The following is an 11,743-nucleotide window of genomic DNA, read 5'->3' on the forward strand; positions in this document are numbered from 1 at the left end:
TGCACCCAACAATGCACGCTATATGAGGAATCGTCTATTCAAATTAATTCTAATGACGTCCTGTTTAGATACATATAGGCCTACTGTAACTCCCCAATTGGCTGGTGTCAAACAAGCTAAAGTTGTAACACTCTCAAGCGCATCTTACCTACGTATTCATGACCTCTCCTCCACAGCGGTGAGCATTATTTAAACAGTGACGCTAAGCATTATTTAAACTTACTCTGCCCTCTATTGTTAAGCTATGTCTTTGGACAATGTTTATATTGCAGCAGCTCAGTACACAGCTGCTCATTGGAAAGAATGCTACAAACACATCATAGGAAATTACATTTGTGTATCTTATTAGACATCTGTTTACTGAAAAAACAAGGGTGATAAATAGCTTATACTGAGTAGCAGTGATGGCCACATTTAAAATCTTACTATATAATCAATGTAACATGACTCATGTACTGGAGACAGCTCTTCAGAGTGGTCACAAGCTGGCACAGCCACAAAGTCATAAAATCTGATTTTAAACCTTAACCCTTACCTTTACCAACACAAACCGATGAAGGTACTAAGACTGCACTCAATTAGCTGTATAGGGCCATAAGTGTCACATGTGCTCCCGATCCGGTCTCTAGGTCACCAGGCTGCTCGATATGGCGCACACCTGTCACCATCGTTACGTGCACCTGGGTGTCTTCAAACTCACCTGGACTCCATCACCTCCCTGATTACCTTCCCTATATATGTCTCTCACTTTGGTTCCTTCCCCAGGGGTTATTGTTTCTGTTTCAGTTTCATGTCTGTCTGCTGTTAGTGTTTCTTGTTTTGTATTATGTTCTATTTATTTTATTAAAATACTCACTCCCTTAACTTGCTTCCCTGCTCTCAGTACACTTGTTACAGAATAACGGCTCACCTATGGGAAGCACCAGGGAGTGTTTCTTTTTTTGTGTCAGTGGGAATGACGTCAGGTCTGGGAGCCGCTACAGGCTCCCCTGCCTCCGACGGCTCGTCAAGCTCTCATGCCTCAGCCGGATCTCCAGGCTCCCCTGCCTCAGTCGGATTGTCAGGCTTTCGTGCTTCCACCGGCTCGTCAGGCTCTCATGCCTTAGCCGGATCGCCAGGCTCCCCTGCCTCACCCGGTCTGTTTGGTTCCCATGCCCCAGCTGGCGACAGGTTCCCGCGCATCAGCAGGGGTGACTGGTCCACTCTTAATCCCTGGGATCGTCCCTTTGGTTGGCGTCCTGCGGCTGGAACCGAACACGCTAGGGAGGGGGTACTGTCAAGTATGCTCTCTCTCCGGCGCTCTAGGTCGCAATGCTCCCGCGTCTCAGCCGGATTAAAATGTTTCCTGCGCCTCAGCAGAGGTGACCGGTCCGCTCCTGGTCCCCGGGATCGTCATTTTGGACGGTGTTCTGCGCGTCAGGGAGGGGGTACTGTCATGCGTGCTCCCTCTCCGGCCTCTAGGTCACCAGGCTGCTCGATATGGCACACGCCTGTCACCATCGTTACGTGCACCTGAGCGTCTTCAAACTCACCTGGACTCCATCACCTCCCTGATTACCTTCCCTATATATGTCTCTCACTTTGGTTCCTTCCCCAGGGGTTATTGTTTCTGTTTCAGTTTCATGTCTGTGTGCTGTTAGTGTTTCTTGTTTTGTATTATGTTCCATTTATTTTATTAAAACTCATTCCCTGAACTTGATTACCAACTCTCACCGCACTCGTTACAATAAGCAAACTAGTGAATGTTCACAAAGAGGCGGCACTCCTAGTGGCCGGTGACTTTAATGCAGGAAAACTGAAATCCGTTTGACCTAATTTCTACCAGCATGTCACCTGTGCCACTAAAGGTAAGGAAACTCTTGATCATGTTTATTACACACACACACACACACACACACACACACACACACACACACACACACACACACACACACACACACACACAAATCTGACCATAGCTCTATCCTCCTGATTCCTGCTTACAAGACAAAACTCAAACAGGAAGTAACAGTGACGCGGTCAATACGGAAGTGGTCTGATGAAGTGGATGCTAAGCTTCAGGACTTTTTTGCTAACACAGACTGGAATATGTTCCCGGAAATTATCCTAGGGCATTCAGGAGTTCACCACATCAGTCACCGGCTTCATTAATACGATGTTTTGACCATACACATCCGCTATGCTGAACCTCATCAAGGGGGCCCATCAGGAGTGCATGCTTGGTCCCCTCCTGTAGTCCCTGTTCACCCATGACAGCGTGGCCACGCACGACTCCAACACTATTTTTACATTTGCAGATGACAGAACGGCGGTAGGCCTGATCACTGACAATGATGAGAAGGAGGAGGTGAGAGACCTGGCAGTGTTGTGCCAGGACAACAACCTATACCTCAACGTCAGCAAGAGAAAGGAGCTTATCGTGGATAATAGGAAACGGAGGGCCGAGCACACCCCCATCCACTTCAACGGGGCTGTTGTGGAACAGGTTGAGAGCTTCAAGTTCCTCAGTGTTCACATCACTAAGGAACTCTCATGGTCCACACACATCAACACAGTCATGAATGCCTCTTCCCCCTCAGGAGGCTCACAAAGTTCTACAGCTGCACCATTGAGAGCATCTTGACTGGCTGCATCATCACTTGGTATGGCAACTGTTTGGCATCCGACCGCAAGGAGCTACAGAGGGTAGTGCATACGCCCCAGTACATCACTAAGGCCAAGCTCCCTGCCAACCAGGATCTCTATACCAGGCGGTGTCAGAGTAAGCCCCTAAAAATTGTCAAAGACTCCGACCATCCAAGTCATAGACTGTTCTCTCTGCTACCACATTGCAAGCGGTACTGATGCACCAAGTCTGGAACTAACAGGACCCTGAACAGCTAAGCTATATGACTGCTAAATAGTTAAAACTCTTTTTTCAACCACTACACAAATTTCTTGTTAACAAACTATAGTTTTGGCAAGTCGGTTAGGACATCTACTTTGTGCATAACACAAGTAATTTAATTTACAATAGTTTACAGACAGATTATTTAACTTATAATTCACTGTATCACAATTCCAATGGGTCAGAAGTTTACATACACTAAGTTGACTGTGCCTTTAAACAGCTTGGAAAATTCCATAAAATTATGTAATGGCTTTAGAAGCTTCTGATAGGCTAATTGACATAATTTGAGTAAATTGGAGGTGTACCTGTGGATGCATTTCAAGGCCTACCTTCAAACACAGTGCCTCTTTGCTTGACATCATGGAAAAAATTAAAAGTACTCAGCCAAGACCTCAGGAAAAACATTGTAGATATCCACAAGTCTGGTTCATCCTTGGGAGCCATTTCCAAACTCCTGAAGGTACCACGTTCATCTGTACAACAATAGTACGCAAGTATTAACACCATGGGACAGTCATACCACTCAGGAAGGAGATGCGTTCTGTCTCCTAGAGATGAACGTACTTTGGTGTGAAAAGTACAAATCAATCCCAGAACAACAGCAAAGGACCATGTGAAGATGCTGGAGGAAACAGGTACAAAAATATCTATATCCACAGTAAAATGAGTCCTGTATCGACATAACCTGAAAGGCCGCTCAGCAAAGAAGAAGCCACTGCTCCAAAACCGCCATAATATAGCCAGACTACGGTTTGCAACTGCACATGGGGACACAGACTGTACTTTTTGGAGAAATGTTCTCTGGTCTGATGAAGCAAAAATAGAACTGTTTGGCCATAATGACCATCGTTATGTTTGCAGGAAAAAGGGGGAGGCTTGCAAGCCGAAGAACACCATCACAACCGTGAAGCACGGGGGTGGAAGCATTATGTTGTGGGAGTGCTTTGCTGCAACACTTCTTTCACACATTCCGTCAGTTATTTTAGTAAGTATTTTCTATGTTGCCTAGCCTACATTGCTAGAGAATGCTCCCTGAGAAGGTGTATGATCCCAATCAAAAACACACACTTTCTACCACTTGTTCTAATGGAATCTGAATTTGAATGGTGGAATGTGCATTTTGGCTTTGTGTACCTTCTATTCATCTTTGTCAAAGAGTATGTTCAGCTACTTTCTCTGTTGCCATATCAACAGGATTTCCTTTAAAAAATATTGGTAGCCTACAATTTTTTTCTGAATCAAATAGTTGAATGAACAACAAAACACAGATTGTGTGTGGTCTCCCACAAGAAATGTGGGGCTCAATTGACTTTAAGTTTTGCAATTCTATACTTATGGAAAACAGCAAACGGAACAATCTGTGGTGTCAACAAAGCAACGCTATTGAATTGTCTGAGTGGTATTACATAAGCTTTCATCTTCTGAATCATCAGTAAACAACATGTTTTCCCACCAAATGTCTTGACAACTTGAACAGATGTAGAGTACACCTGGTGAAATACTTCTAGGGGAGGGGGAGGGTTTGGCCGGGGTAGGCCGTTATTGTAAAATTAGAATTTGTTCTTAACTGACTTGCCTAGTTAAATAAAGGTTCAATTTAAAAAAAGTAAAAACAATTCAGCAGGCTCCCATGAGTTTGTCTTACTGGAAACAGCAGGGGACTGGGAAATAAGAGCTGACATCATCTTCCCCAAGGACGTTATCAAATAAAATAAAAAGTATTTGTCACATGGTTTTAATACAAAAGGTGTAGAATTTACTGTAAAATGCTTACTTACATGCCTTTTCCCAACAATCCAGAGTTAAGAAGTCAAATAAAAATAGAAAACAGTAGTACATTAAATACAAATATTGAGGCTATATACAAGGAGTATCAGTACCGAGACAATGTGCAGGGGTACTAGGTAGTTGATGTAATATGTACATGTAGGAAGGGTTAAACGTGACTAGGCAATCAGGATAGATAATAAACTGAGTAGCTGTGTGTGTGTGTGTGTGTGTGTGTGTGTGTGTGTGTGTGTGTGTGTGTGTGTGTGTGCATGCGTGCATGCATAGATTCAGTGTCATAGAGTCAGTTTAAAAAATGGTCAATGCAAAAGACATGGTAGCCATTTGATTAACTGTTCAGCAGTCTTATGGCCTGGGGGTAGAAGCTGTTCAGGTGCCTTATGGTCCCAGACTTGGTGCTCTGGCACCGCTTGCCATGCAGTAGCAGAGTGAACAGTCTATTTCTTAGGTGACTGGAGTCTTTGACAATTTTCCAGGCTTTCCTCTGACACTGTAAGGTATGCGGGAATGGCTGTAAGGGAGTCAGGCGCAGGAGAGCAGATATTGGGTAGCAAACAGAGCCTTTTATTTAGGCGAACAAAAACACATGGCACAGCGAACACGAAATGCAATACGGGTTGACATAACCCAGCACAACCAGCCTAACGTGCACAAACATCAAACAATAAACAATCCCACAAAAATACATGGGGGGGGACAGAGGGTTAAATACGAGGTTTGTTATAGGTTACAGCTTCCCCCCGATTACCGTATTAACCCCTCGTTCCATCTGTCTCTCCTCAGGCCGGTGGTGGTAAGCCCGCTCCAGGAGTCTGAGGTGCGGGAGGTTCCTCCGCCCCCTCTGGACATCGAGGGGGCCCCGGCGTACTCCGTTCGCCCTATACTGGATTCGAGGCGTAGATCAGTAAGAAAATCCACCGACAGGTGCGACCAAGGCCGCTGTGGGTAAGAGGTGTAGCTTCCCTTTGGGCAGGTGCCTAGGAGCCTTACACTCTGCGCACACCGAGCCGGAGGAAACATAAACCCTCACGTCCTTGGCCAAAGTAGGCCACCAGTACTTCCCAGCCAAACAGTGCACCATCCGACTGATTCCAGGATGACCAGAGGAGGGTGACGTGTGGGCCCAATAGATCAACTGGTCACGAACAACAGACGGAACGTACAGACACCCAGGGGGACACTGGTGGGGAGCGGGCTCTGCATGCAACGCCTGCTCAATGTCCGCATCCAGCTCCCACACTACCGGTGCCACCAGGCAGGAGGCCGGGAGTATGAGAGTGGGATCCATGGGCCGCTCCTCTGTGTCATACAGTTGGGACAGTGCGTATGCCTTAACGTTTTGGGAACCTGGTCTGTAGGAACGGTAAAAAACAAAACGGGTGAAAGAGGGATCAGTCTCCTCGCTGCCATGATGCACTCCAGATTGCGGTGGTCAGTCCAGATTAGAAAAGGGTGTTTAGCCCCCTCAAGCAAATGTCTCCACGCCTTCAGAGCTTTGACAACAGCCAACAGCTCCCTGTCCCCTGTCACATTATAGTTTCGCTCCGCCGGGCTGAGCTTCTTCGAGAAGAAGGCACAGAGGCGGAGCTTCGGTGGCGTACCCGAGCGCTGAGCGCTGAGAGAGCACGGCTCCTATCCCAGCCTCGGACGCTTCCACCTCGACTATGAACGCCAAAGAGGGATCCGGATGGGCCAGCACGGAAGCCGAGGTAAACCAAAAGCCCTGTCCGCCTCAGCCGACCACTGCAAACGTAGCGGGCCCCCCTTGAGCAGTGAGGTAATGGGAGCTGCTACCTGACCAAAACCCCGGATAAACCTCCGGTAGTAATTGGCTAAGCCTTGCAACGGCTGCACTTCCTTTACCGTGGTGGGAGTCGACCAATTACACACGGCTGAAATGCGATCACTCTCCCTCTCCACCCCCGAGGTGGAATTGCGGTATTTCTCAGCCTTGACGTACAGGTCATGTTCCAACAGTCGACCAAGCACCCTGTGCACCAGGGACACATGCTCGGCACGTGTAGCGGAGTATATTAGAATGTAATCAATATACACCACTACACCCTGCCCATGCAGGTCCCTGAAAATCTTGTCTACAAAGGCTTGGAAGACTGATGGAGCATTACGGCATAACGTGGTACTCATAATGCCCTGAGGTGGTACTGAACGCCGTCTTCCACTCGTCTCCCTCCCGGATACGCACCAGGTTGTAAGCGCTCCTGAGATCTAATTTGGTGAAGAAGCGGGCCCCATGCATTGACTCAATTACTGTGGCGATGAGCGGTAGCGGGTAACTATACCTCACAGTGATCTGGTTTAGACCTCGATAGGCAATACACAGGCGCAGACCTCCCTCCTTCTTCACAAAAAATAAACTCGAGGAGGCTGGTGAAGGACCGAATGTTCCCCTGACGCAGGGATTCGGAGACATTTGTTTCCATAGCCTCTGTCTCCGCCTCACACGTGACTCCTGGGAAGTGCAGCGTCTACCAGGAGATTTATTGCACAATCGCCCCGTCGATGGGGTGGCAATTGAGTCGCCTTCTTTCTGGAGAAGACGAGAGCCAAATGGGCATTTTCGGGGGGAATGCGCATCGTGGAGACCTGGTCTGGACTTTCCACCGTAGTAGCACCAACGGAAACTCCTAAACACCTCCCTGATTACTCTCGCGACCACCCCGTGAGAGCCCTCTGTTGCCATGAAATGGTGGGGTCATGACGAGCTAACCAGGGAAGGCCTAGTACCACGGGAAACGCAGGAGAGTCAATGAGGAAGAGACTGATTCTCTCCTCGTGACCCCCCTGTGTCACCATGCCCAGGGGGATGGTAGCTTCCCTAATTAACCCGGACCCTAATGGTCGATTATCCAGAACGTGAACTGGGAAAGGCCTAACCACTGGAACAATAGGGATCCCTAACCTATGGGCGAATGCTCTGTCGATAAAATTCCCAGCCGCGCCTGAATCGACGAGCGCCTTATGCTGGGAATGCAGGGAAAAGTAATATAAACATGCAAAAACAGGTGTACAACAGAGGGAGAAGTGGATCGATGATGGCTAGAAGACCGGCGACACCGACTGCCGAGTGCCGCCCGCCGAGCGGCGCCCGAACAAGGAGAGGACCCTACTTTGGCGGAAGTCGTAACAGACACAGCCTTGTATAGAGGGCCTAGATGACAGGGTGCTCTGCCACAGTGATGTACTAGGCCGTATGCACTACCCTCTGTAGAGCCTGTAGTGCATGGACAAGGGATGGAAGGTTAATTGCTTCATAGTGGAAGGTGGGTCAAGAGGTTATGACAGGTGTCTCTTATGACAGGTGCCCCAGGTCAATCACTGTGAAGGGCACATATGTTTCTGGGAATAACAGCAGCTCAGTGAAAGAAGATCTGCAGTGGCTGTGTCTGAAGATGGAGAAGCAGTGGACAAGCCACTTGGCTCAGGCCTGGTCAACCTGAAATCCACACCCTGCAGAGGGCACAGTAAGCAGCGCCAAAACACCCAAGGAAGTTGGGACCTGAACTGAAGATAACCTGAACTTTTGACCAGTTCTGTGCATGCAGTGTACATACTGGCTTTGTACACCTCAAACAACTCTCCCCACATAAAACCAGACGACGTGATTAAGGTCATTGGCAAGAAAACACCATGTAACTCCTGTTGCCACAGCTCATGCATACAGATATGACATGGGCATAAAGCTAAAGTGCTCTCTGAGAGACTTGACTTAAGGCAAGAAATCTCTCAAAACACTGCATCTTAAAAAATCTCAGAAATGGAGCAGTGATTACATTAAATTGTGATTAATTAATGCACCACCAACGGGCACTGAAATGTCTTAAATGGTCCAAAGATACAGGATGGTCCAAATGGAGAAAAGCACAAATGATGTCCATAAACACAAAATAACATTCTGTAAAACCACTTACTCACAGTGCAAATACCTTTTAAAGTGTTTTTTTTGTCATCATGAGGTAAAATATTTAATTCTTAAATACTGCAAGTTCTCCATAGGAGAACACTTTAGCCAACTTGAAGGGCATATAGTCTAGGCATTATGTGTTTTTAGGTTTTTTTGTACTGCAAAACATTTTCAAGTGCTGTTACCAAACCATTTTAGGTCACAACGGTTGATCTAACCATGTCCCTCTTCAGACATGCTGCCACTGCACAGTTCCAATGTTATTAGCAGGTGTCATCATTAGCACATTCATAAATGACAACATGTTCTCAAATTACCTATCTGGTAAGAGGCACATATAGCATACATACACGGTTGCGTAAGTAAATGAATAAACAAAAAGTATGGCTACAGACACCCACTGAACACCCTCCCTCCCCTCTCTCTCTATCTCTCTATCGCGTGCTGCATACATCAGCCCCTTTGCTTCAGGTACCCAAGGAGCAGTTTTCCTACAGGCGCACCTCCGTATCGACGCCTTCAGTCAAGTTTTCTTGCAGGGGATGACTTATCTCATTTCCATTCACCACCTGCAATTTCTTAAAAGCTTGTCCAGACTTTTTCAAGAGGGACTTCATTTTCTCTGAGAGCAATCTTTAGCAGCTCTGAACAGGCATCAAAGGTGAGTGTTAAAATTCTACTGAGCTACAAACATTTCTCAAATTACATTATACAGTAATGGTAGTCTTGAACAAAGTTGGTTGCTTTTTTTGAGTCGACAATTAAGAACCATTATTTCGAATTAAGTTCAAGAAGTAAGCAATAAGATACAATGAAGAATGCTTTTTATTTTAATTAGCTAACATCATTCACATACACTACATGACCAACAGTATGTAGGGATCTACTTGTCGACCATCTCATTCCAAAATCATGGGCATTAGTATGGAGTTGAACCCCTCTTTGCTATAACAGCCTCCATTCTTCTGGGAAGGCTTTCCACTAGATTTTGGAACATTGCTGCGGGGACTTGCTTCAATTCAGCCACAAGAGCATTAGTGAGGTTGGGCACTGATGTTGGGTGATTAGGCCTGGCTCGCAGTCGGCATTCCAATTCATCACAAAGGTGTTTGATGGGGTTGAGGTCAGGGCTCTGTGCAGGCCAGTCAAGTTCTTCCACACCAGTGGAGGCTGCTGAACGGAGGACGGCTCATACTAATGGCCAGAATACAGTTGTGTAAAGTACTTAAGTACTTTATACTTTAAAGTATTACTTCAGTAGTTTTTTTTAGGGTATCTGTACTTTACTATTAGTATTTTTATATTACTTCACTACATTCCTAAAGACAATTGTCAATACATTTTCCCTGACACCCAAAAGTACTTTTTTTGTCTAATTCACACACTTATCAAGAGAACATCCCTGGTCATCCCTACTGCATCTGATCTGGCGGACTCACTAAACACATGCTTCATTTGTAAATGATGTCTGAGAGTTGGAGCTTGTACCTGGCTATCCATAAATAAATGTTAGAAAGTGTGGCCATCTGCTTTGCTTAATATAAGGAATTTGAAATTATGTATACTTGTACTTGTACTTTTGCTACGTAAGTATATTTCTAGCAATTACATTTACTTTTGCTACTTGAGTATATTTAAAGCCAAATACTTTTACTCAATTAGTATTTTACTGGGTCAATTTAACTTTTAATTGAGTCATTTTCTATTAAGGTGTCTTTACTTTTACTCAATGATGATAATCGAGTACTTTTTTCCACCACTCCCAGAATGGAGTGAATGGAATGGTATCAAACACATGAAAACCCCCCAAAACACGTGTTTCATGCCATTCCACTGAATCCATTCTGGACATTATTATGAGCCTTCCTCCCCTCAGCAGCCTCCACTGTTTCACACCGATCTCAACAAACAATATCTGTATGGACCTTGCTTTGTTTATGGGGGCAATGTCATACTGAAACAGGAAAGTTCCTTCCCCAAACTGTTGCCACAAAGTTGGAAGTACAGAATCATCTAGAATGTCATTGTATGCTGTAGCGTTAAGATTTCCCTTCACTGGAACTAAGGGGCCTAGCCCGGATCAGGAAAAACAGCCCCAGACCATTATTCCTCTTCCACCAAACTTTGAGGTTAGAACCCTACATTGGGGGAGGTAGCGATCTCAGATAAGTCCGTCGGACTGCTAGATTCAACACTCCAGAGAACGCGTTTCCACTGTTCCAGAGTCCAATGGGGACTAGCTTTACATCACTCCAGCCTACGATTGGCATTGCGAATGGTGATTTTAGGCTTGTGAGCGGCTGCTCGGCCATGGAAACCCCTTTCATAAAGCTCCTGGCGATAAGTTCTTGTGCTGACATTGCTTTCAGAGGCAATTTGGAACTCGGTAGTGAGTGTTGCAACTGAGGAAAGACGGCGGTCCCATTCTGTGAGCTTGTGTGGCCTATCACTTCATGGCTGAGGCGTTGTTGCTCCTAGACATTTTCTCTTCACAATAACAGCACTTTCAGTTGAACTGGGCAGCTCTAGTAGGGAATAAATTTGACGAACTGACTTGTTGGAAAGGTGGCATCCATGATGGTGCCACATCGAAATTCACTGAGCTCTTCATTAAGGCCATTCTACTGCCAATGTTTGTCTATGGAGATTGCTTGGCTGTGTGCTCGATTTTATACACTTGTCAGCAATGAGTGTGGCTGAAATACCCAAATCCACTAATTTGAAGTGGTGTCAACATACTTTCGCATATATAGTGTACATGTTTCTGCACAGAACAGAATGCAGTAGATAAATGTGACAAACATGAGAATTGTGGATACACAAGATATTCTACAGCATTCATGTTATACACACAAGATATTCTACAGCACTCATGTTATACACACGGGTGAATCTACCAACGTACTATTACAGTAAGAGCCAAAGTGTGTTTTTGTGATGTTAATTCATAATTGACAGTTATACCTGGTTGAATCTGATCTATGTACTACCCCTTCATTGTATAATATCAGGTAATGAGTGCCTCCATGCACTACATTCATTTGTTTCAAAGTTTCATACCACCAACATAAAAATGTAATTGAATTTATGGCCTTAAGTCAAGACAATCATGCAAAACAGAAATCTCTTGTGAGGCTTTACTG

The sequence above is a fragment of the Oncorhynchus mykiss genome, chromosome 7 (assembly GCF_013265735.2).
Source record: "Oncorhynchus mykiss isolate Arlee chromosome 7, USDA_OmykA_1.1, whole genome shotgun sequence".
In the NCBI taxonomy this organism is placed as follows: domain Eukaryota; kingdom Metazoa; phylum Chordata; class Actinopteri; order Salmoniformes; family Salmonidae; genus Oncorhynchus; species Oncorhynchus mykiss.